The following is a 27,570-nucleotide window of genomic DNA, read 5'->3' as shown; positions in this document are numbered from 1 at the left end:
CAGAGAAACGCTCTGCGAGTGTAGCGACCTCGCAGAGCACAAAGGCGAAGGATGCTTAAAAAAAACCCAGAGGGCAAAAGTTAACTTTCCGTGAGCAAGTCCAGCAGCCCTGTCTGGGTAAGACAATCTCCTGCTGGGAGACTCCTTCCTGGGGAGCTGTGAATGAGCCTGGGGCGCTTCTGAGAGCCAAGTCTCTCGGGCTGGGGCTCCGAGCTGTGCGGCACCCAGCGATCCCTCCAGGCTGTCGAGGGAAGAGAAAGAAGTTGGGACAGGAGCTGGCCAGACACCTGGATAGCCACTCCCGGCGCGAAACCTTGGAAATGGCTGCTAAAGGGGCTGGGTCTCCAGACTCCTAATCCCTCCCCTTTCTCCTGCTGAGCGATTCACCTGCTACCGTCCAGTTCCCAATATAAGCGAAGACAGCAAATGAGCCCAGTACGAAAAGCTAGGCGTCGAAAATCCCTAGGCAGTTCCTGTCAAAAATGATCTACGCGAGCTTCAGGAGCTCCTGGGGGAAATGTCGTGAGGGAGTGGGTAGGAAATGGGGGAGCGGGAGGGAATTGTGTCCAGGAAACGATGCAGAGGCTCCTCTATTCGAAGGACCTCGGGGAGCCCCTTAGCTTCCTTGCTAGCTGCTGCAGCCACTTCAGTGCTCTACAATAGGAGAGGTGGAGGTAGCCCTGGAGGGTGGAGATGGGGACAGGGTTAATGTTTAGTCCGGCGACCCCACGCAAGGTGCCCGGAGAGTAACTGGCCTCGAGGAAAGAGCCAGAGAGCAGAGATGCCAGAGAGGACAGGGACCCAGGAGGCAGCCGGCCAGACTTGAGGGCTTGCAGCGCGGAGCTGCCTTCCAGCAGCAATCTGCTAACTAGTGAGGAGTGACTGAGTCTTCCAGTCATCTGCATCCTTGGATCCCCTGCCCTTCCTGGCACCTCCCGACTTCTCGCTCGCCAGTGGCCTGGGGCCGCGGGCGCGGGGCTGGGCGTGCGCGTGGGGCTGCGCGCGCGCGCGCGGGTGTGTGTGTGTGTGTGTGTGTGCGCGTGTGTGCGCAGCCCTCGCGCCGAGCCCGGCCGCCGGGACCCCGCCGCCCGCCGCTTGCCTGGTGTCCCTCCTCCTTCAGCCGCCACCTCGCAGCCTCCTCACCTGGCGCCCGCCGCCCGCCAAGCCCGGCTGCCTCCCCTCAAAGTTTCCTCCGCGGAGACCTTCGCCAAGGGCTGCCCAGGGAGATGCGTTTCTGAAGCTGTGCCTCGGAGTGGCTCTCCTTACAGCACCTCTCCTCCTTGGTCCCCCCAGCCCCCCACCTCATCCGAGCAGAGAGTAAAAGATTTTCCAAATTAAGAGGCGAAAAGGAGGAGGGGGTACTGTCAAGAGAAAGAGAGAGGAGCGGCCACAACTGAGAATATCCGCTTCTTTCCTGCCTGATGCCGGGGAATTGATGACGGGCCTGTGGGGTTAAAGAAGAAAATTAAATAGAAAGCCAAGTTGACCGAGGGGGCTTCGGATGCCGGGAAGGTTGTCCCGGTCTCTGTATCCACCGGCGTGAAGATTTGGAGGCGCCCCCAGGGCGAGGGCTACTAAGCCGCCATCCCCTCCTGATCTCTTTGGAAGGAAAAGCCGGCAGAGCTGAGGCTGGGGGAGTCAAGGAAAAGCTTCTGGACTTGCGTGCGTTGCATCCTTGGCTTTGGATTTTAAGGACATGAAAGAGAATTAACAGCGTCTCAAGGTAAGAGTCAGCAAATTGCTGACTGACCACTGCCTGCATTGCCAGAAAGAAGAATAACTTAAAATAGCGATGTCGGGGATGGGGTGGGAGGTTAAGCCAAGTTAGGATGATCTCTCCGGGCGTCGCCACGCGGTTGCACAACCTGCGCGAAAGGCTCCGGGCTGGCTGGTCGGGGAGTAGCCAGTGCCGCCGGTGCCCAGGTGGGAGGCAGCAAGCCGAAGGGAGTGTCCTGCCTTTACACTTTTTGGAATCTACTGGAAATAAGTATCGAGCTGGGTCGTGTGTCCAGGCTGATTTACAGCGTGGATTTGTGTGTGTGTTTCCGGAGAGGTCTTTTGGTTTTTTTCCATCAGCACCGCAGACCCACCCCGTCGTTGCCCTAGAGCGCTGTGGGCACCGGCGAACGCCGCTCGGACGCGGCGGCAGGTGAGCCCGGCGCAGGTGGGCAGGTGGGGGCGGCGGCGGCCTCCGGCCAGCCGACTGAGGGGCGCGCGAAACCCACGCCGCCGCCTGGCTGGCTCGCTGCAGCGGGCGTCGGAGCCCTGGCGCCGCGGGTCGGCTGCGCTTCCCTTCGCCTCCGCTAGAGGCTCCCAGCGGGCGCCACGGCGCCGGTGGGTGTGGGGGCGCCGGGAGGCGGAGGGCGAGCGCGGGGAGCGAGCGCGCCCGCGGGGCGGCGGAGCGGGCGCGGCCGCGGGAGGCGAGCCCGGCTGGGGCGGGGGACCGGAGCGGGAGTCCCGGCGCGCCTCCCGGCTGCGCGCAGAGCTTCGGGCACGCGGGTCCGAATCCCGGCTGAGCTCCGGAAAGCGGCGTCCTGAGCGAGAGCCACTTCGGGGATGCGATCCTGGCCCGCGCCCTAAGGACAGTCCCGGCAGGTAATGTCCTCTTTCTCCACTCTCCTCTCGCCCCAGATTCTCTGTAAATTCTCAGCCACCTACCCAAGGTGGGAGGGAGTGGAGGGTGCGGGTCTGTAGGGTCCAGAAAGGTGCCTTTCAGTCTTGCTCCGTGGAGCTCCGTGGAATGTATATTCGAACTAACCCCTGATTTCGTCCGCCTCCCCTGAATATTTGCCTGCTTTAAGGGAAGTTTTCTGCAGAGAGCGCCGGGTGGCTGGTCTTTGGGCCAGGCTGCTCCGAGGTGAGCAAGGGGACCCGCTGTGCTCCCCTGAGCCGCAGTGGACTGGAGTGCGCGACTCCAGGGGTGGGGTGTGGTGGAGAAAAGAGTACCACACCCTCTTCTATTCCTCCCCTTTCCTTTTCACCTGATGGTGAAGTCTCACCCTCTAGCATTTTACTGATTTCTTTTCCCAAGAGGTTGGCTGTGAGAACAGAGCAAAGCTGCTGAAAGACTTGGAGAGGGAGAGATAAGGATGAGAAGGAAGTCATGGCCAGAACATCAAGGGAGGAAGGAGGGTGAAGTTAAGCTTGGGGGGGCGGGGGTGCTGGGAAATGGCCTTGGAGTTCAGATCATTTGATGAAGTCTGATTCATTTCACATTTCACACTGTCTTTGACATAATCCTTGCTCAAGCCACTAACATAAATCATTTCTTCTAGGTACGCCTTGGGCACGGTGGGCGCTGAATATGTTTCATGATTGTGTCTAAGCCAAAAAAAAAAAAAAAAAAAAAAAGAGCGGGTATTGTGTGTGCTTGGCGTGATTACACCGTGTCTGTCAGGCAGCTGGCAATGTATGTATTTTTCAGTGCGCCGTGTTGTGTTTGTGCATACCATATGTGGTCATTTTACACTCACTAATGCAATTTCAGAGTCCTCTAAAGGTGGCTCTTAACAAACACGACTTGTGATATTAAACCTCCTGCAGAATAATACTGAAGGAAGACAGAAAATATGAGGGGGCATGGAATATTCTAAGAATACTGAATAAAAGCGGAGATCCAGCATTTTGTGAAATATTGGGCCACGTACTGACAAAGTAAAAGATATTTTCAGAAATGAGAAGCAGTGGTTAGCATTTTAAGAGATGCTCTCCAGTGTACTATCCTCATCATCCAGTGGTGTGCATTGCTTCCAATACAGTTAGAGTGTAAGACAGAAAACAATGAAGCACTTCCTGCTGAGAACCAGTAAAATGTTTTGTGAGATACTGTCAGGTATTTCACCTTAAGAATTTAAATGGAATGGGTCGCCTATTGATGATGACTGAACTGCTTTGGTTATCATTTATGTGTAGGGCATCTCTTATTTTTGATTAAGGTAAATATGTAAGTTACTATTATATAATAAGTGTAATTTAATGGAAGTGGAAACAGGCCAATTTACTGATGTTTTTCATTCCAGAATAATACATAGCATGATCTTAAGGAAGATTTATATGAAGTTTGTCGTTCATGTGTTACGTTGGATAGAGCTCTGTGTAGAAGACAAGAATAAGTATCTTACTGAAATCTCAGAAAAGATGACTTATGTTCTTAAAATACAGTTTTAGAAATTTTATTGTGACAAAATAATAGTTACTTACCGAAATATAGTTATCTGCACATGTAGACATAAATTATTTATTTGTTGAATTGAATTAACCATGACAAATATATCAGGGCTCAGTTTTCTTTCTGAAAAACACCTCTGAACCAGAGGAAGCTCTATTATTAAGAATCTGTGTATTTGACGCATATGAGATATTATATTTCCTGACAATTGAGTGAAACTAGTGAGGCTGGTTTGTAATCTCAAATTCAGTTTCAAGATGCCATCTCTAAAGATTTTTTTCTCTCTAATAAATGTGATTTTAAAAGAGACCAAACATTGAAATGTTCCCGGGATGCCATGGACCTGAAAACCATTTGAGTCCTCTGAAACTTCATGTCAAGAAGAAGTGATAGGATGTTGTCACAAATTAATTGGCTTGATGCTTCAATTAAAAAATGATTATTATCTGGCTCTGGTAGTCATTATGGTTGATTTCATTTGGTCTCCAGATATTCTGTGAAAGGACTCTAGGTGGAAATGTTTTCCTGTAATACAAGGAGAGGAGGTCACTGTATGCAAAAAGGCTTGTCAGTTCCTGATTCTCCAGTTTGGTTGCATTTTATCCATAAGGCAGGATGCTAGATTGAAAAAAAATCATTTTTCTGAATTTACATGAATATTTTCCTCTTTGTCCTAACCCTCAACCTCTGGGTACTCCATTTATGATTTTGATGAGAAGATATGTCATCAAGCCCTTTCCCTTTATGGTTTAGGGGCTACTTTGGTGTTAAGAACTTTAAGAACTGTTTAGTCATGAAAGATCATATTTCCTGAGAGAAAATCAATTGAGCTTAAAAAAGATGTTTGATAAGGAAATGAAGGAGATTAGAAGAGACAGGTTAAATTCCAGACTAAAGGTTTGCCCCTCTAACTGCATGTACCTCTGTGATTTCTTCTTTCAGCAACCGTTTTTTGGTTATGTTTTTTAAAAAATCTTTTTCTATTATTTGTTTATTTCCTTCCTTCTTCCTCTCCGTCCTTGCCTCCCTCCTTTCTTTCATGATTTCATTCTTTCTCTCTTTTGATTAAAATATTTCCTTCAGAAAGAAATCCATGCCAATTTATAGTTACTTTACAATCATCAGTCCATAGTTTATTTTTAAATGGGAGGTAATTTTAAAATATTGATTGTTTCATTCCTTTTTAAATGTTATACAGAAGAAACCCACTAGAATGCGGGGTTGTTTCTTTAGAGAGTACAACTCATCAGTTGATCGTTATTTTTCCATTGTGGATGCCTCTTGTGTCTGGTTGCAACTCCACTGGCTTCTGTTTTCAGGGAGCAGACAAGCATGGGAAGTAGTCACTGGAGATGGATGGACTGCATGTGTGCTTTGAGTGACGTATTTCCGTGTAGTTAATACTCTCTCCAGGTGCGTAATGGCCAACATATCAAATCTGAAGTATTCATAGTAAGCAAATAGTTGAGCCACACTTGTCAGTGTTTACCTGTTCAGAAATTACTAGTCCATTTTAGGAAATCTTTAACTCCGTCTAAGTCTTTAGTAAATCTAACTATTTTTTTAAGTGTCACTCAACAAATACAATTGCTAAATGGTTCTTAAATGTCCTCAGAGAGAAAATCTAGTGTTCAAAAATCTCCCAAGAGAAACTAATTCAGTGCCACTGGGAGGCAGCATGAATAAGTAGAAAAATCACTGGATTTGCTGTCAGAAGACTTGCATTCTACTTCTCTCTTACCACTACTGGTGTAGTTATGAAAAGCTCTCTTAATTTTCTAAGGCTCAGTGTTGAATTCTGTAAAATGAGGAAATTTAATATCTATACACTCTCTTCTTATATTTAAACTTTGACCACACCTAGGTTTAAGCTTTGGAAAAAGAAAAACAAAACTTTCCAGTGCCAAGTAAATGTCAGGGATTGTAACACTTTGTAGAAAAGTAAGTGAGGAACATATTTAAAGAATACCTGTAAAACTTGCATGATAAAGCATGGATTTTGATATTCCTTTGATAAGAGAGTTTTTTTCTTTTTTTACTGGAGGAGCTATTAACAAGTGTCTTGAAAGCAAAATTTAGAATAATATGTATGTATATGATACGATTTTCTCAAAGTTATTACTATGGCACAAATTATGTGAGACATAAAAGTCTATCTGGGCATCTGAGCTTTATTTTTTTTTTGGTGAGGAAAATTTGCCCTGAGCTAACATCCATTGACAGTCTTCCTCTTTTTCTTGCTTGAGGAAGATTAGCCCTGAGCTAACATCTGTGCCAATCCTCCTCTACTTTGTGGGATGCCTCCACAGCATGGCTGATGAGCAGAGTAGGTTCATGCGTCCCCATCCTGGGTGTGTGTAGAACTTTAACCACTTGGACATGGGGCTGGCCTCCTGGAGCTGTTTTTAAGACGTTGTGATGATAAAGAGGAGGAAAAAGAAAATGATACAATATTTTTGAATGATAAAGTTTAAATGGAGTCCCTCCTCCCTTTTTTAGCATTCTACATTTTTCTTCTTGTATATACTTAATATGACATAAGTAGCAGTTCCTATTGATTTCATCATTGTCAGGTCAGTTACCCATTTTCTATGGACACTTTAAAAATATTTACCTTGTGGAACATTGATTCAATGGTTTAATTTGTGAAGTTGGACACAAAACTAATACAGTATTTTAGTTTTTACAGTGGAATTTGCCCAGGAATGCTGATAGTCCATTTGTCCTATTTTATTTTAGTGACTTAAAAGCTGGTTATATTATTCATAGGTTGTTTTCATCAGGGGAATTAGTAAGACAATAAATGGTAGATATTAAATGACTCATTGATTTGAATACAGTTTTAAAAGCCCATTGAAATAATTATGTGCTCTTTTGATAAAATATGAGACCTGCTAGGATTTGAGACTAGAATAAATTTGTTGCTTTTCTCAGCGTATTCACTAGTTAATGTTAAGAACAGCCTATCTTCACTTACTGCAAGGATAAGTCAAATACCATTTCCTTCCCTAGAATTTTAGTGTCATTGTCAATATAAACCATGAATGTATTTTCTTTAATAATGTTAGTAAGACTAAATGCAAATCTAGGAACCTAGCCTAGAAAACAAGTTATATATATTTTTGCAGGTATAATAGAAAATAATATCAAATTGTCTCTAAGGAGAGAATTGTTGTCTGTACAAAAATCATAACCAAAGTTCAGTGTAAATGAAATATATGCAAAAATCTCAGATTCCCAGCACATTTCAGTTTCTAGGTGTAGCACTAGAGAGTTTTTGAAATGGATTCTAAATTGGACTGTATAAGAGGATTTTGTATCTTCATACAATCGCATTCTATTTTAGTGTAACTATGGTTAGCTGCAAGATATCTATCTAGTAGTGGGAGTGAGGGGAAATAATTAGCATAAAAACTGCATTGCTCCTGGTGTACCAGGAGAGCCAACAACACTGCCTTGTGATAAAAGTTGATTTTGAAACGTTGGGTTTCATTTGTCAAAGAGGAAGTGCCTTTATCTTCTTAACTATTTTTATTGGACTTCTCTCCAGTTATATGTATTTAATATCTATGTTTTATTTTTATTATATATTTATATAAATATATTTTGTTATATATTTAATATATTACATATATTTTATACATATTATATATGTATATATACATACATATAAATTTATATACCTATATTTAAAGTTTATATGTACTATACTTTATGCATGTATCCTATATTTTGCATGTATAAATAAATAATGCTAAAAGCAGGCCTTGGCTCTTGTAAAGATATGTCCTTGACTGTCACCCACTGGATAAGTATATGATTATGGATTGCAAATAGTTTCTCTTTATGATTCGCCTTCAATTTCATTTGCATGTAAATACTGAAACCCTAACTTTGGTCTCAATTTGTTAAATTTACATCAGTTAACACTCAAATATTTATTGATGTTAAAATGATGTTCTGTATGAGTCAGGATATAATGATGTATTTGATTGGTCCTTGTTCTTAAAAATGTTGTGATCTTGTTAAGGAGAGAAGGCATATGTAAGTGGGTGGTAAACTAACAAAGAATAGAAATGTCTATCACTTCTTTCAGAAAATTCTTGTTACATATCTGTTGTTCACAAGACTGTACAAAATAACAATATAAGAGTTTTGTAACCAGGCAATTGAGAATATGGTGAAGTGAGAGTGGCCTGGGGAGAATCCGTAAAGGGGGAGGAAATTGGTCTGAGCGTGAGTGGAATATAAGTGAATGATTAATACATAACGTCACTAATAATCAAAGCAATGTAAATGAACACAATAGTGAGATAGTCTTGCTGATGAGTTGGGACAAAGATGAAATCATTGATAGATTCCCTGTGTTGGTCATGGAGGGGGGAAATAGACACTCATACATATAATTGGAGACATTGTAAACTGGCTCAACCCATCTGGAGTGAAATTGAGATAACTATTATTTAAATATCTATTATATTACAAATATTCATAATAATTGACTTCATAGTTCCTCTTCTAGGAATTTCTACTCAGAAATACTCTCATGAATGTGCAAAGATCTATTATGTACACGCAAGAAGAAATATATAACCTCAATGGCTTCATATCTTTTAAAGAAATTATATTTGTAGTTAAAACCTTTCTAAGCCAAATCAAGTGGTGAACGGATAAATAGAATGAGGTGTATCCATACTATGGAATAATATTCAGCAATCCAAAGGGATGGAATATTGATACATGCTACAGCATGAAGAAAACCTCTAAAACATTATGTTGAATGAGAGACGCCCGACACAAAAGACCAAATATTGTATGCTTCCATTTATACAAATTTCCAGAAAAGCAAATCTACAGAATTCAGAAGTGGATTGGTGTCTGCGTGCCCTGGGAGTGGGGATGGTGAGTGACTGCAAGTTGGCACGAGGGGGTTTTTGGAGTGATGCAACTGTTCTGTCACTGGATTGTGGGGATGGTTGCACAAATCTGTATATGTACTAAAAATGATTGAATTGTTCACATAAAATGAGTACATTTTGTGGTCTATAGATTATATGGTACATAAATTATACCTCAAGATGGCTATTAAGAAATACACAAAATTCAAAACAAAACCATACCCCAAAGTCTTTCCACAAAGTAAACCCCAGGCACAAATGCCCTCACTAATAAAATCTTCTGAACATTTAAAAAAGAAGTAATACCAATTCTACACAATCTGTTCCAGGAAATGGTAGAGAAGGGAACACTTCCCAGCTTATCCTGTGAGAATTGCATTACCCTGATACCAACACCCGAGAAGGCATTATAAAGAAAGAAAATTATGGACCAGTACCCTTCATGAACATAAATGTAAACCGTATTAACAAAACTTTAGCAAATATAAATCAACAATATATAAAATGGTTATACATCATGACCAAGTTGGGTTCATCCCAGAAATGCAGTGTTGGTTTGCCATTAGAAAAATCAATCAATATAGTTCACTATGTTGACAGAGTAAAAATGAAAAACTATATGGTCATCTCAGTAGATGTAGCAAAGCGTATTTGAGAAAATCCAACATCTACTCTTGATAAAAACTCTTAGGAAATATTCTAGGAATATAAGAGAACTTCCTAAACTTGATGTAAAACATCTGCAATAAGCCTATGGCTGATATGATGCTTAATGGTGAAAGACTGAATGCTTTTCCTCTAATCTTGGGAGCAAGGCAAGAACGTCTGTTCTCATCACTTCTGCTCAACATTATAACGGAAATTCTAGCCAAAGAAGGAAGCCAAGAAAAAGACTCAAAAAGGCAGACACGTTGTAAAGGAAGAAGCAAAACTGTTTGAATACATATTTATTGAAGAAATGAAAAAAAGTCCAAATATCCCACGGGAATATAGTTAAATAAACTTTAGTTAAATTCTCTGTTGCTGGTTTAATAAGAAGGTAAATAAAACTTTACAATTCGTTAAATACCATCATGGTAAAATCTTCAAGTTATATTGTTAAGGAAAAAAAATGTGGTTGGAGAACAATACTTAGTCTAGGGTAGATGGATTGATTCATGCAGCAGGTATTTAATATATACCTCCTTTGTGTTCAGCACTAGGGTAGGCCCTGGGTAATATATTGTCTGTGGGAAGGGGCAGATATAATGCTTCCTTTGAGACACTTACAGGCTAATGTGGGAAAGAGTTAATAAGCAACTGAAAGAAATTAAATATGTAATGAGAACTTGTGTTATATGTATATAGCAAGCTGAGTAGAAGGGCATGGATTTGCTCATGATGGTTGGGAGCAAGACGGGAAGATTTCCCTAAGCGGTATCTGATACCTAGTGAGCGCTCAGCAGAGAACTTTGTTCATAATGGACTAATTCAAACTATCCTTCTTTCCTGCCTCACCTTCTTCCTTTCCTATCCAGTAACTCACCCAGCCACTGTTCAAAGAATGCATACTGTACTTCCCCATCACACCAATTTCCCCTGTGTTGTCACACTCTTTTCTCATTTGGAATGATATCCATATCATCATCTGCATTCATTGTGCACCGAGTGTGAACAAATGCATCATCCTAAGTGCTGGGGATTCACAGTTGCTTAAGGCATGTCCTTTTTCTTTAATTTAATCTAATTGATACCCTTTTCTTCATATGTAATTTTTAATAATTTTTTCTGATTACAAAAGTGAAACGTTCACAACAAAAAGATTTAATGTTACAGAAATACATAATTTACAGAGGAAAAACTTCCATGGGCTCCCTTAAAGCCAAGGTTTTGACAAAATAGGAAACTATGTTGCACAAAAAATGAGAGAAGAGTGAGACAGAGTGTTGTGTGGGTAAGAGGCAAGATGGTTAAAAGACTTCAGAAGATAGATGTCAAGTGGGAATTTTTCAGATACAGTGTTGTACTTCCTGTGAACTCAAAATCTTCAGCAAACTCACACAAGTCTTAGTAACATTAATGTGATTGGATTCCTAGTAGAGGCTGATGACAGAGCTTATTTTTGTGTCAAAGTTGGGGCTGCAATGCAAAAGAGCCAGCACACGTGGATAAGAGGGTACTAGCAGCTATATGTAACACAGATGCTCCTTCCTTGGCCTTTTCCATGAGTGGCCTTAACTGTCTAGTCCATTTACCTATGTCTTGGATACATGCCTTCCAACATGTAGGCATCTAACATATTAGACAAGTAGTTGTCTAATGTATTCTTAAGCACTAGAGCCTGTAGCAGATTGTTCTGTGTCTCTACATAGCTTTGATATTTTCCATAAAAACTCGTTCTACCTAACTAAATTACATTGCTGCCCTTTCATTCCTAAAGAACTTTTTGATTGCAATTTCTGGAGAGCATGCTAGAGCATGCTCATATGTCAGTGGTCTTATTTTTGCAGATGCTAATATTAAGAAGGAAGCATTTATGGTTCTGTATTCAAGAGTCTCACAGGGAGCTATGTACTTTCAATAAAAATGTAGTGTATCTTTGCCATAGAAACTATAATTGCCATAAAAAATGCAGTATTTTGTCATTCATTACACTTGAAAATCTGTATAACAAGATTGATGAAATTAATGTGAAATATGAAGTAAGTTCTTCATGTTATTTATAGGTGCTTATGTGGCCTAGCAAAGGTCTGGGTGACTGTTGAAAGAGGTAGATTGCTTGACTGGCCTGTTGGACCTGGAGCTTCTGCTCCTGTTTGTCTATCTATAGGAGCATTTTATAGAGGATTCTATGGAGCGATTAGGGGAACAAAGCTCAAAGCATTACTATTTGGCTCAGAAAAGAAGGTTCAATGATTATGTTAATGTAAAATTCAAGGGTGGGTATGTGGTTTGATTCAATAGAAATTAATGATTTAAAATTATAACTTTAGACTATGGATGATAATCAGATATTTTATCACTAGTAATGGTAGAAAACCATGGGTAAGTTATTTGCATTTTTGGAGGGTAATCATCCATCATTCCATTTAGCTCTCCTCGTGGGAGAAGAAAGAATATAGAGATAGCAAGTGTATAATTGCTTTATAAAAATAAAGTGCTGATGAATTTAATTAATCATTCATGCTAAGTTTTGAGATGTTGGAAACAGTATTTAAAAGTAAAATGGGGGCTGGCCCCATGGCCTGGTGGTTAAGTTTGGCACCTTCCGCTTTGGCAGCCCAGGTTCAGTTCTCAGGCACAGACCTACACCACTCGTCGGTGGCCATGCTGTGGCCGCAACCCACATACAAACTAGAGGAAGATGGGCACAGATGTTTGCTCAGGTGAATTTTCCTCAAGCAAAAAGAGGAAGATTGTTAACAGATGTTAGTTTAGGGTGAATCTCACTCAGCAAAAAATAATTTTAAAAAGTAAAATAATCTAGTACTTACTGATAAAACCATTCCATTTTTTATATTAGCTTTACACATTAGGGTCCCTCCAAATAAAATATCCATTTCCAGATTATCTGAGCAAACTCCTATTTATCCTTTAAAACTAGCCTAATATGATATTCTCAATAAACCTGTCAGAAGCCCTGGACAAAATACAATCTCTCTACATTTGCAAGCTTCTGTTATATGTATTTTTTAAAAATATATTGTTATTACTTTTTTAAAGATTGGCACCTGAGCTAACATCTGTTGCCAATCTTTCTTTTTCTTCTTCTCCCTAAAGCCCTCCAGTATATAGTTGTATATTGTAGTTGTGGTCCTTCTAGCTGTGGCATGTGGGACGCCGCCTCAGCATGGCCTGATGAGCGTGCCATGTTGGCGCCCAGGATCTGAACCGGTGAACCCCTGGGCCACTGAAGCAGAGTGTGCAAACTTAACCACTCGGCCGTGGGACCAGCCCCTAAAAATATATTATTACCTTGGTTCACTGCCTTGGGTATCTTCCCAAACCATGTGGTCCTTGAGGGTAAAAATTATATCTTATAAGTTACTATTTTTTTAATAATCTAGAATATAGTCAGTACTTATTAAATATTTTTTGAAATGAATTAAAAAGTGATTTTTAGAATACTTAGTTTTAAATTGTAAACCAAACCGTTATAATACTATTCCCAATTAGTAAAGGAGATAGCGTGCAATGATTAAGAGTTTAAAGATTTGTTTTCAAATCCTGACTCTGCCATTGACTGCTAATTATTGGACCTCGTACAATCCCTTAATCTCTTGAAGTGTTAGTTTCCTAATGTGAAATAGATGTAATAACACTTTTCTGCCCTGCACGCCTTACATGGAATTTATAATAATAGAGTAGATAATGGGTAAAAATAAATTTGTGTACGTGGTACCTATAAAAATGTAGTCATTCCTGTATTAAATATATATTCAAAAGCCAGTGATAAAATAATCTCAAATGCAATAACATGTATCACTTTTTGTAGCAAAATGTGGGATTTGTCCAGAAAAGCAAAAAAAAGAAAAGAAACAACTTGAAATTAATTTCTTTCTATTGGATTTTTATTGCCTTTTTGTAAGATAATTTCCTCAGATTTTCGTATCATATGAATTTTATTTTATAGATTGTGAAACAAAGGTAACAATACAGATCCAACAGTAGGAGTTTAAAGACCTAGTTATAGATGGATCAGTTGATAAATTCCATTTAGTCTTTTAGACTTAGATTGAAGATTATTGAGCAATCCTATTAGTTCTGAATAAGCACCGATTTTTACCCTCTCTTCAAATTACAATCAATTTGCATAAAATAATCAGTATTTTCCTCTTCTTTATGTTGAATATTTGACCTCTTTGAACGCTTGTATTTTCTCCTATTTTCTTATTTGATATTTTCTAGATCACTGACAGAGAGAAATTCAAAGAGAAAATAGTTACTGATTTAATGGTAATTTGCTTCTGCGAGATCCACTATTAATGTGTTCTGATAATATAAGGGGTTATCACTCTATGCCTAAATCTAGTTTGTTGGAAATAAATTATGTTTTTCGTCTCTCCTCAGCGTTCCTATTTGGCCAATGTTACAGAGTCTAATCAGATTTTCTGCCATTCATTTTGCTGTGATGGAGCATTTTCCTAGGTGTTTTTGACTTAAGTCAGATTCTCACAGCATTTTTATCTTTAATTTTGGTTTCATGTATCTGGGAAAACCTCGAAGGTAGTTTAGCCTGATTTCTAAACTTTTTTCTCATTTCTGTAATAGCTTTTTATGTTAATGCTTCTGAGATTCCCTTGGTTATATGTAATATTTTTCCTCCCATTTTCTAAAGATATTTTGATAGTTGTTTTTATTTGGATTCACTTTGAAGTTTTGTTTTATTCCACTTAGTACTTTCTTTCTGACTTTACCATTCCTGGAAACTGTATTCACCTAGCCCAAACTGTTTTTTTTCATATGTGTATTTCTTAAGTGAACAAGTGTTTATCCCCTGTGCCTCCACTACTCTACATTTAAACCTGCTCAACGGGGCTAATCCTGTTCTTGCTCATGAATAAAATCTCAGATAAGCCTCATATCTTATTTAGTTACTATTAGAAAATAAAGTGTTCTGTGATCACTTCTAATCATGTGAAGAGTCTCCTTTCTGTTATATCCCATTCATTTAATAAGGAAGTCCTGAATTCATTTAGTGATAAGGATTTCCCTTTCCTTAGTTCTGGCCAGCTTAAGCTCGGCCACATGTCATGGAGAAAAAGGGGAGCTGGTCAGCCTCTCTTGTGTTTCCCCAAAGTGACTCCATGGTTTTTGCCCTGTTCAAGTAGGCTGCCTCTGGCTCCTCTAGGGTTGAAAGAGTAGAATAGGTGAACGTGAGGTCTGATTTGATTGACATGAATGTGACCTTGGGTAGGCTTCCTCTGAGCTTGGAGGCCTCTCTGTTTTACCTTAGGATGGTGTGGTAGACATTAATGTTACTCATCAAAAGTTTCTCTGTCTCCTGTGCACATAGTAGGATTGAACTTCCTGGCTTATGGTGGTTGGGTGAGGCCGTATGACCAGGTCTGATCAAGGAGTTGTGAACAGAAGTGACAAGTGTCCTTGATAGGCTGAGCTAGTGTAAGAGTCTCCAGAGCTCTTTTTTTTCCTTCTCACACTTCAGGGAACAACTTGAGAGATGGTGGCTGTTCCGTCAACCCAAATCCCTGAGACTCCAGTGAGAAGAGTCAGCCTCTTTCAACTACTGACATACAACAACCATGTTTCATGAGCAAGAAACTAATCTTTGTGGTTTTAAGCAACTAAAATTACAGAGTTGCTTGTCATCACAGCATAATGTGTCCTATTGAAACAGAAAGATATGTGGCTTTCTCAGAGGTGCCTACTGGGACTTTTTGGCTATGTTTTCCGTGACACAGGAAATGCATTTTCTTCTGGCTAGATGATAATAGTGCTCCCCTAGTTCCTGGAAATCTGGAAATCCATTCTTCGTCTTGGGGAATTACTCCATCCCTCTACGTATTCTTCTTGGACAGGAATTGAAATGTCTCTAAGTAACCTCCTCCTCCTTGTTGCCCACCTCTCGTCTTCCGGAAACATTTACACAATCTTGCCTCTCCCAGGGAAAGTGTAGCCAGCACCTCTCTCTGCTCTGCCAATTCAGGACCATAGCCTTTCTCTTTTAATTCAGTTTATCAATGGTTAAAAAATACTGAATAACACAAATTGTGCTCTAGTTCTCCTCTGGAACATACCCTACAACAATGGTCTCAGAATGGCGTGTTCTCAGATGCACATCAGACATTCACTGTCGTGTCCCTCAAGAATCAGCATATACATTTCAAGCTTTTGCAGTGATTCCTTAAAGCTTCTTCAGGGTTTGAGGTGAGAAGGTGGTGGTGGGATTAATAGTATGTCAACAACTCAAAAAAAAATTTCCTCTACCCTGTTTCCAACCTTTTTGACCACTTAAACTCAAAGAGGTGTTGGCTCACAAAACTGATTTTTCAGAGTTTTCTTTGCAAGTTCTGCATAGATAACCTAGCACCTCCGTTAAAAATGTGAGTGTACTTGTTAACTATTGTTTGGTTCTTGGCTTTTGGGTCTTAGCTGAAACCCACACAGAAAATGTCTCTTTTAACAACCTGCTCTAAGACCGTTGTTCAGGGTATGTTCCAGAAGATTATTAGACCATAGTGTCATTCAGTACTTTTTAAGGCATCCATAAATTGAATTAAAAATACATTTGCCTACAACTGCAGAGCCATGGCCTCTCTGAAGGAATCACAAAATAATTTACGGGAAACACTGGCAAGTTATTATTATTTTTTGTTAAAATCAATATGGTACTATGCATAAGTAGTATAAATTTACTCACTGCTCGTTAAAGCTATTTGGTGTTTCTGCAAGTGTTGCTAAGTGGAATTTCCTGGAGAGACTTAAGCAAAATGTATTTATTCTTGTGATTTTAGGAGGAACTATGCTAAAACTGATGCTCTCAGTTGTTGCACATTTATTCCGAAAGATCGCTCTGGCTAAAACAGTTAGTAAATCAATCCTTCAGACTGATTGCTTATGTTGTAAGTAACATGAAACACTCTGGGGTTTGAGGAGGGAAAGACAGTGACGCTCTACAAAAGCATAATGCATACTATACATTAATAACATTATCCAGTGTTCATTATAAAATTTTAAACTTAATGAAAACATGAAAAGAGATGCTGCGTTTTGTTACCCTGAGATGGAACATTAAGTCATTTTAGTTAGCAAACAAACCTCAAATAGGCAACCATTATAGAGTCTAAGTCCCACTACAACCTAGCAAGTGTTATTCTTATTTTATCTATCATTATTATTATTATCTTTATCTTCTGATTCACAGTCCTTCATGTGGCAAGTATATTATCACATTTTAAAGATCTAAGCCAAATTGATGAAGACAAGTATGAATTTTCATACAAAATATTTTAGAACTGTTACCTCCCTGTCTTTGGGGAGGATCTAATGAACAGCTGTTGACTTTGAGCAGTATAAGATTTTGTGTAGGTTAAGAAAGGGACATTTTTATACTCTAGTCCAGGCTGGGATATCGTATGGCTGATAATTATACAATTTTAAGTTACTGTTTTCTGAAGAATGGTAGCAATTTAAGCTATACATTTCTGAGCCCCAGATGTTTCTTTTCAATGTTTGTAGAGTATGACGTGTTATTATGTATAAATGATTTGATGTCAGACTGGACACTGCCACCATCTGGTGGCCTTGTAAAAGTCTACCACTTCAGTCCACAGTCTAAGCTTTTGGGGCATCAAAACAACTTAAGTGAGTTTCAGTGGACTTGGAGGTGGAAAAAAGGAGAAAGAAAGAAAGAGAGAGAGAGAGGGAGGAAGTGAGGAAGGGAGGAAGAGAGGAAGAAAGAAAGGTATTTGTATTGGCAATTGTGACTGAGTATGCCTCATAGCTCCTGGTAGTGGGTAGGAGAGTGAGGTACCCAATCTGAGATAACCATGAGCAAGTGTGAGGAAAGTTGCACAGTGATACCCGATGAACACATCTGTTAGTCCTGAAATATTTTGTTACTTGTGACATCTTCTTTCAAAGTCTTCTCTGCCCCAGCCCAGAAAATGAGGTGTTTGTTTTCTTCTATCTGGAAAATTTTCCGTATACTGCACGATAGCCCTCAATTACCTGTATACACTTTCATAGTCTTTGTATTGCTTTTTAATTAGTTAACTTGGGTTAATCTTTTATCTCAAATTAGACCATGGGCTTCTTTAGGGCAAAGATATTAGAGATTTCTTTTGTGTGCCAGCACACTTGAGAGTGTGTTCAATCTTTGTTTAACACCTAGGAAAGCTTCTCTATCAATATAATGGTGGCGTTTACGAGACTCTTCCATCACAGCAACAGTTTTGCAAAGTGATAAGAGGAAACCGTGACTTTTTTTATTTCTTAGTTTTAGCATCTCTTTGTACCTTGAAGAAGCCTCAAGTTGCATATATTAAATATAATTAAATATAATGTTTGAATAAGATAGTGATAGTAGTAGTGGTATTATGAAGAAATAAGAAAAATATTACTTTAGTCTATAACAAATTAAAATTGCAGACACTTCCTTGTATGTAAGAAACAAAGAAGGAAGGAAGTTGCTTGTCAGTCAAATAAGTATATTCTAGGAACAAGGGAAAGCCAGTGGGAAATCAAATCTATATGAAATTAGGAGGTTTTAGGGTAGAAAGCATATGTACTTGAATGCTAGACAAAATTTTTCTGATTGAAAGGACTTATTCACAAGATGTGAAAGACTCAAGGGGCCAATATAATTTGATAACTCATTTTTTTTTTTTTTTTTTTTGCAGGGGGTGGATGGGGAGTGGTTAGGACCGTTAAAGAACAAAAGGATTGAACCACAACATATCCAAAAGTTATGAAGTTTCAACTCTTTTCCTCTAGACTGTCTTAATTGAATTTTCTCATCTAAAGTGGAGCACATAGAAATGATTTGTGTGGTTTTATTTTCTAAATTCTCCCAAGGATGGTGGATGACCTGTAACAGGCTAAATGCAGAGAAGCGAAGTGAACTTACTGCATACAGTGATGCCTCAGGGCCTTAGAGCTTTACCTGAGTATAAATTACTGCGGAGGTAGGAATATCTGCAGCATCAGAAGATGCTCAGTTTATGTTTTTATGGCAGAGAGCTGCAAAGCAATGGCTGGTCTCTTGAATAGTCGCCCTTTGTGACTGAATCCTCGTATATTTAATACCACAGAGAGCGTACAGGTCAGATTTAGCTGTTTTGATAGTAATTGAAGTTCAATATGAACAAAGTATTTTTTTCCGTTTGAAACTTTGTAAATCTTTGTTTGCCCTTAGTGGATTTTTCTAAATAGTTATTAAGCAAAGATTAGTAATAATATTTAGTTAAATAATTCTGCCGTTATTTTTCTAGGTTGTTTTAATAGGGATAATTTCTTTTGTGTGTTTTCTGTTACCCTTCTAAGTTATTGGAGCCTGGAGTGATGGCCCCTGGTAGAGCTGTTTTGGTGATGGCCACCTTAATGTGGGCATAGACCTAGAGATACACTCGCTTTTCTTTGTCTAAGTCCAAATGTCAGCACCCAATAAATAAAAACTCTAAGTAATACATTCAAAAATTATATATGTGCTGGAACAATTGAACATCCACAGCCAAAAGAGGAACCTCAAACTAAACCTAACACGTTATACAAAAATTAACTCAAACTGGAGAGCTGATGTAAATGTAAAACATGAAACTATCTAACTTTTAGAGGAAAACTTAGGAGAAAATCTTCAGACTTACAGCTAGGCAAAGAATTCTTAGACTTGACACCAAAAGTATGATCCATAAAAAAAATTAATAAATTGGACCTAGTCAAAATTGAAATCTTATGTTCTGCCAAAGCCTGTGTGTAGAGGATGAAAAGGTAAGTTACAGATGAGGAGAAAATATTTCCAAGGCATATATCTGACTAAGGACTGCTATCTAGAATATATAAAGAACTCTCAAGACTCAACAATAGAAATACAAACAAACAGTCCAATTAGAAAATGAGAAAAAGACAGATATGAAGAGACATTCCACCAAGTTTATGCAGATGGCAAAAACACACATGAAAAGATGTTCAACATCATTAGCCATTAGGTATATGAAAATTAAAAACTCAATGAGATATTGGTACACAACTATCAGAATGTAAAATAATGTGAAATGCTGGCAAGGAGGACAGACATTGGATTACTCGTACTTTGCTGGTAGGAATGCAGAATAGTACAACCACTCTGGAAGACAGTTTGGTGTTTTCTTATAATAAAACTGAACATGTCTTTAATCTCTCACCTAGAAATTGCATTCTTAGGTATTTACCACAGAGGAATGAAAACATGTATTCACACAAAAACGAGTGCACAATGGTTGTAGCAGATTTATCCCATGATAGTCCAAAACTGGAGGGATAATCTGACGACCTTCAATAGGTGACTGGTTAAACAGACTGTGGTATCCATGCCATAGAATACAACTGAGGGATGAAAAGGATTGACCTGGTGATACATATAACAGTTTATGTGAATATGTGTAACAGTTTATATGAATTATGCTGAATAAAAACTGCCAATTATGAGAGACTATATACTGTATGGCTCTGTTTTATATAATATTTTTGAAATGACAAAATTATTGAAATGGAAAACAGATTGGGGTGGGGGTGGAGGTGAGTATGGTTATAAAAGGGCGTCACAAGCATTCTCTGTGGCTTTGGAGCTAGAAGTGCATTGTTTCAATGTCAGTATCCTGGTAATGATATTGGACTATAGTTTTGCAAGATGGTACCATAGAGGAAATCTGGGTAAAGGATGTACAGAATTGTTCAGGAGAGATTTGAAGTTTCAAAGGGGTCACCCACATCCTAATCTTCTGTGTTGCAAAATCACTCAGGGAGCTTTTGCTACTTTGTGATCAGAGCAAGTTTGGTGTGGGGGAGGTAGGTGTTGGGAAAATTTTACCTTCATACCTTGGAGTTGAGAGAGTATAAAGACTGTTGCCTGATCTTTCCATGAAAATGTCAAAGACAAACGTCTAGCTGAAGCCTTCTGGGATAGCAGAGCAAAGAGAAAAAGCTGCAGCGAAAGTAGGTGGCCCTTCTTTCATTGAGGATGGGGAGGAGGTCCTGGTTCTAGTGGACTGCAGAGGGCACTGGATACCTAAGATGGGTCAGTGCCTTTGTGGGAGGACCCCAGAATAAATCTACATGCGGTGGACCATGGCAGTGGGAGTAGGTAGCGCATAAACAGCCAGCTGTGGGGCCATGGCCCATACCAGTGAGCACTGCAGGAGAATTCTCAGTAAATTCGAGGTGGGTTGTGGAGGAGAGAGGATCTCAGAGTCCCACAGAAGCTCTCCTTGAAAGAAAGAGCCAACATTGGGGCATATGCTAAACTGTTAGGGAATGTGACTTTTGCAGCCTTTTCCTTTTTGCTCACCTGCCTTCTCTCTAACCTAGGAGAGACCAGAGACAACACAGTGAGTGGCAGGGAGGAGTGGAACGATAAGGCAGAGACAGCAGTAGAGATGTGCCCCTCCCCAACTCCCTGACTCCCCAGCCCTGAGCACATTTCCAAGCCTGAAACAGGCGTGAATGAGGGCACAAGGAACAGCTTTAGACTGAACTGCAAAATTAAGTTTTTTGTAGGGCTTGCCTGGTGGCGCAGCAGTTAAGTTCACACGTTCTGCTTTCACACCGGGGTTTGCCGGTGTGGATCCTGGGTACAAACCTATGCACTACTTGTCAAGCCATGCTGTGGCAGGCGTTCCACATATAAAGTAGAGGAAGGTGGGCACGGATGTTAGCTCAGGGCCAGTCTTCCTCAGCAAAAAGGAGGAGGATTGGCAGCAAATATTAGCTCAGGGCTAATCTTTCTCAAAAAAAAATTGTTTTGTACATAAAAATTAGACTGGTTATTAATACCTCAAAAGGACCAGAAAGCTTTGAGATTGGCTTAAAACATATTTTCAAAGACAGGAAAGAAATAGAATAGAGGGGGTTTGAAAGACAATGAAAATAGAACAAAGTTGTTTCCTTCTTTATTCTCCACTGAATCTAGACTGTTCAGTAAACTGGTATACATGCATATATATAGATACACATTTGGTTTAACATCATTGTCTTGATATTAAAGAAAGGCTAGACATCTACATAATAAAATATTAATGATAGTTATGTCTGGATGATATTCAGCTGTTTTGTATTTCATTATTTAATCTTTGGTAGATTTCCTAAATTTTATACAATTGGAACATTTTATTTTTATAATTAGAAAACTGTTATTTTAAATTAGTGTTGAAAGTATTTTGTACACCAATTTTAGTGGCACATAACTATGATCCTACATGTAGCACTGTATAAGTGTTTAGATCTTTTGCTGATCTCTCAGACTTCCTGCATTTGAGTAATCTATATCTGGGAATAATAGCTAAGAGTAATTTTTTCCACCGGTAATTGAAGGTTTAGCTATATAATTGATAGTTTTTTTTCAGCCCCACACTTCTTACAAATGATGACTTATTCATGTCCTTATACTAGTGCTATTCTAGGTATTAGGATTATAACAGAGAATAAGAGTCCCTTTCCTCAAGCAGCTGAATGCAACAGTTGAGATGATAGGGGATTACAAATCTGGTGGTCAGTGCTACAGCAGGGGCAGGTACAAGGTGTTGCAGAATCACAGAGGAGCAGCATCCAATCCAAGACAGGGGAGGCGCGAAAGGCCTGATCATAAAGAGGTGATGTTTGAGCTGAGACTTGAAAATCAACAAGCCAGGCAGAGTCAAAGTGAAGGAGCAGAGCCTAGTAGGCCATGGAGATCCTGGAGGAGGATCGTCAAGATGGGAGAGGATATGATACATTCAGGCTCCTCCCAGTGTGAGGGGACTGAGTGAGGATGATGGAGGTGGGCGAGGGTGGAGTACCAGATTCCAGGCTGAGTGGGAAGCAGGCAGTGGGGATAGGAACTAGATTCTGAGAACCCAGAGAGCCTGGAGGAAAGACCCACTTGAAGGGACTCAAAGTGTTGCAGGTCAGAGAAGATGATGTCCTAACGGAAGGCAGTGGTAGAGGGACGGGAGAGAGACATATTGGTGCATTTGGATGGGACGAATGCAGGCAAGGAAGGAGTCAGGAGTTCCAGTTTTATATATGTAGCAAGCAAAGTTTGTGTTAACATATTTAGTGCCTTGTGAAAATGACTAAAAGCTACTACTTCTTAACAAATGAATGGTAAAAGTGACCATCCCTGGGGAGAAAATTACAAAGAGGCGCACCTTTGTCCAAGATGCTCTAGGACCTCAGTCCTGCAACAGGGCACGTAGTTTGGCAAGTGCAGCATGAACTGAATTTCAGTCCCCACTAGTCCCTGCAGCCAGCCAGCATCCTTTGTGAAGTGAACAAACTGCAGAACCAGGGCTCTGTGCCCTGACTGCCACCAGATAGACAGAGTTTCTTCAAGCTCCCTCCTTTTCTGGGTTTATATCAGAGGAGGCCTGTGAGCTGCAGAAAATCAAAGCAGCATCCAATAGAAATGCTTTACCTCTGCTTAGCTGAATTGAGACTAATTAAAAGTATGTAGTCTCTATAATATTCAGACCAAAGAAGACATTTATGAACTGTTAGATCACCAGCAATTTGTTCTTCCTCGCAGCAATCGAAGAAAAATATGTTAATAATATTTCACTAGGAAAATATTTTTCTCTACGTATAAAAAGATTAGTTGTTTTTCTATATTATTTTTGTTACATTTGGGGACCACCATTACTTCTCTAGAAATGAATCTCCAGTTTAGTAATAGAGATTTTTTTTTTTGAGGAAGATTAGTCCTGAGCTAACATCTGCCGCTAATCCTCTTTTTTTTGGTGAGGAAGACTGGCCCTGTGCTAACATCCATGCCCATCTTCCTCTACTTTATGTGTGGGATGCCCGCCACAGCATGGCTTGACAAGCTGTGCATAGGTCTGCACCCGGGATCCGAACCCGTGACCCTTGGGCTGCTGAAGCGGAACATGCAAACTTAACCACTGTGCCACTGGGCCAGCCCTCTAGTAATGGAGATTTTGAAAAGAGGTAATATGAAGAAGACCAATGCAGTTTTTAGCTTTTCAAAAATGCTCTTTTTTTGCAGAATACTTTTAGAACAGTACAAAATGTATCCTGCAAGCTATCTTCAAGTATCTGTTCATATTTATTAGCAGATCGATAGGATTTTTAGAAACTACAGAACCAGCTCTAAAACCATGTATAAGTTAACTGGAAGCAAATATGGTAAGGGTATCTAATTCAAGTCATTAAACTGAAACTCTATAGCAGAATTCATATTATAAGTAAATTTGACAACCGCAATGTAAATGCTGCTAGTAGAATATATAACATTGATCCCACAGTTGGGAAGAGGATGGAGAGAGCAGCTAACTTCATCACAGATAGTACGCTGGTAATTAGGTCAAGAAAAGTGATCAATTCCCTACCTAACAGCCACTATGGAGTATTTGACATTAATATTGCTTCTGCTTTAGCAGGAGAATCAGATTAGCTGGAAATAGGAACATAATCCTGAATTTAAAAATGAACTCCATAGTTAAGAAAGTTTGGAAAAGTCTAAAGAAAACAGATATGATAGTGTTCATAAGAAAGATCGTTTACACTATAGTTGTAAGTTAATGTTATTGACTGCTACTATTTAAAATTATTCATGTTTATAGCCCTGGAACCTTGGTAAGTGTGTCTGACCCATAGTGAGTACTTCAAAAGTGTTCAATAAAGTACTCACTAGTGGAACATGCATTATAGTTGTATTATCTTACTGATTTCTGGGTCCTGCCATCTTGACTGTGGTGACAACAAAGAGAAATTAGGCAGCGAGGCATCCCCAGAATATTTTGTGTTCTTAGCAGCATAAGCAGTTTTGAGACCCTGAAGATGACCTGCCTGATGGAAAACAATGAGAGTCATGAGGATTATTAGCACTGGGATCAACAAAACTCAGTTAAAAGTGACCAGGGATGGTTATTTAAAATCATTGCTATCCCAAACGAACAAACGAAACAACAACTCCTCGTCGTCATGAAAACATCTATGTGTACATTGTGACTAAAATTGAATAAGAAACTTTGAAAATATAGGTCAAGTTCCTTTTTATTAATAATTTATTTGGAAATGAAATGTATGATAAGAGACATTTAAACAATCTTATGAATAACGTTAGAACTTCTTAAGCTACACAGCTTGCTTTTAGATTTTTCTCATATATACCAAAGTCATAGCGATAATGCATTTAAATGCATCTAACATACTGAATTCACTTATTTTAAGAACTATATTAATATGGTATATCTTGTTCTTGTTTCTGCTTGTTTATTGAGGATCTTGCTTAAAGGATATCTGATGTTTGACTCTTATTGACTCTGAGACTGTGAGCCAGTGGGATTTGAATGTCTTCAGTGGTGACAAATGCGTGATCTCTCTCTCTCTCTTCCGCCATGGGCTAATGCATTTTTGTGCATTTGATGATTACAATCATTTAGAGTCATTCTTTCTGATTATCAAATTGTTCCAAGTTAGCATTCAATAGATATTAGCTGCCTTCTATTTTAGAGACCATTTAACAACTTCTCTTTGATGTTGACCTGCTCTTTACTTAGTCTCTTTGTCCATCCAAGACCAGTAAACCTCAAAGACTAACACTAGAAGTAACTTGATTCCAATACATTTTTAGAAAACTGCAAAAGTATTAAAATTAGAGACAGTGCCATGTCAGCTAATTAGCACACGTTTTTAATGCTTGAAAAGCTGTTTATAATTTCAATGTTATTGTAATTTTCATAATTAATATGAAAATGTTAATATGGAAGTTTTGAAGAAAGACAAATATAATTTTTTTTAAACACAGCTTTTCAGTTTATAGTATCCTTGTTGTTTGTCCTACTCTGGTCTTGGTTTTATTGTTGTGCTTGGATTATATGAAATTAGCATAAACCTGCCTACTTACCTTGTTGGCATTATTTTATGTTAATTTATCTAGCAGAACTTTTTACTTATTTTAATCATATGAGCCAAAAAAGAGTCATTTTCAGAAAAGCATTGGGGATAAATAAATTAAAAATATTACATTAAGTTTCTTTACACTATTTTTTAAATATGTTAGCTCTTTTTGAACCATAAGATTGTTTTGGGATCCATTTTATTGCCAGCCTATCAACTAGAAATGGGTAAAAACAAGTCAGTTTACTCAAATTTTATTATAATTACCTTTTCCAGTAATTTACAGTAGTTACTAGCAATTAAAATATGATTAATTATTATAATCATGTATTTTGTGCCCTTTGTTCTAGTTAGATTGGCCATCTGTCTGATGACATTTTAATCTGTTGCTTGTGGTAACAATCGCAAAATTGTGATTCAGCACTGATTGCTCTTTAATAAAGAGAAAAGATTTTTAAAGATTCCATTTTAATGCATCCTTAGATTATGAATTTCACAATGAAACTGATGAACTTTAATGCTCTTCTCAAAAAATTGAAATCTATACTTTTCATTTTCTTGAAAAAGCTATGTTAGATATACAGAATATTGCATTTACATATAGCAGATGAGATGGGATTGACTTACATATATTTACTAAATTTTTGATTTCTATAGAAAATAGACATGATGTATTTTCCAGTTGCAACACCCAGTGATAAGATGCAAAGTTATAATTAGAATATGGTTTTTATTGTATTAGTGATGGCAGAGCTAAGAAGAGCAACTAAGTTTCATCATATTTTTAATTTGGAGCTTTAGATATTTCTATGAACTGGGTGAAAATTGGATTGAAAGAATTAATAACAGAGTGAGCAATCCAGAGGCTGGAATCTACATAGTATTCTTAGTGGTTAAAGCGCTATAAAAATATAAGATTTTTGATTTATTTTACTTATCAATTGATGTTAAGTTACATTGTGTTCTTATTTTCTTACAGTAAGACACAATGGGAAAAGAGGGTTCTCTTTGTAGGAATTTGATTTATAATTGTTTTTGCTCAGTTCTCTAGCAGAGTGAGACATGCTATATATTCATTTTTAAAGATGTAATTAAAAATTCAGTTGGTCTATATGTAATGCTCTCTGCAAGTGGATTGATTGTGAAAGGACATTTTATGGTGAGGCTGTGGTACAGCAGGAGGAGGCCTGGACCTGGACGCAGAGATCTTGGTTCAAATTTCAGCTTTGCCTCTTTGCTAGCTTTGGGAGGTTGCGCAAGGAAGTTAAACTCGTAGAAACTCCAGGGGAGATATAATGATTCGTCTGCCCATAATTGAAATTTGTATGTGTATATAAAAACTAAACGAGGGAGTGTATGTGAAAACCATTTAAAATTGTGAAGTGCAATTTTATTATCATTGTCATACATAATATGCAATTTTTATTGTTTTTCTTATGTGCCAAGTGTTATGCTGTGTGCCTTATCTCATTTAATTCTCAATACAGCTATAGTATTCAGTAGGCATTGTTAGCAGCCCTATAGGACAAGTGAGAAAATTGGCATTGCCTAGAAAGCGGTGGGGCCAGGAAGCAAACTTAATCTTTCTAAAGCCCACACTTTTAACTAATATGATTTAGCTTATGATTTGACGTTTATCTTGTTGCTTACAGTAAGATATTATAGAAATTGGGTGTTAAATCCTACAAATCATGAAGTATTTTAGTGAGAAGGTAATTCTTTTTGGTCATTTTAGAAGTATTATTCTGATGGCTAGTTATTCAGAAGAATAGCAATTCTCTGAATTTTTCTATTTTTGGGGGGGTATTTTTGTTTCATTTTCTGTATTGTAAATTTTCAAGTTTGGCAAGGATGGGAACATTTTTAAATTTGAGTGTATTTATAGCCTTGGTTCTAAGTATGTGACCCTCAGGACCTCACTGTACTGCATAGATGCCTTTGTGGGTCACTTAAAATAATCAAATGGAAATCCTA

At 38.9% G+C, this 27,570-nt stretch overlaps 1 protein-coding gene across 4 annotated transcripts in view; it reads left to right on the top strand.

The window, feature by feature from the left end:
- The first annotated feature begins 615 nt into the window (after positions 1 to 615).
- Positions 616 to 27,570, top strand: part of LINGO2 (leucine rich repeat and Ig domain containing 2) — a 1,108,854-nt gene continuing 1,081,899 nt past the window's right edge. For 2 of the 4 annotated variants that reach the window (XM_070590583.1, XM_070590581.1), the window contains exon 1: positions 616 to 1,723. The gene's annotated coding sequence lies outside the window, so the exon portion shown is untranslated. Of the gene's footprint in view, positions 1,724 to 2,390; positions 2,596 to 27,570 lie in introns of those variants that run through there. The other 2 variants (XM_070590585.1, XM_070590582.1) reach the window with 1 other exon arrangement.

Source organism: Equus przewalskii, chromosome 22 (assembly GCF_037783145.1).
Source record: "Equus przewalskii isolate Varuska chromosome 22, EquPr2, whole genome shotgun sequence".
In the NCBI taxonomy this organism is placed as follows: Eukaryota; Metazoa; Chordata; class Mammalia; order Perissodactyla; family Equidae; genus Equus; species Equus przewalskii.
This window is presented reverse-complemented; position numbering and strand designations above follow the sequence as displayed.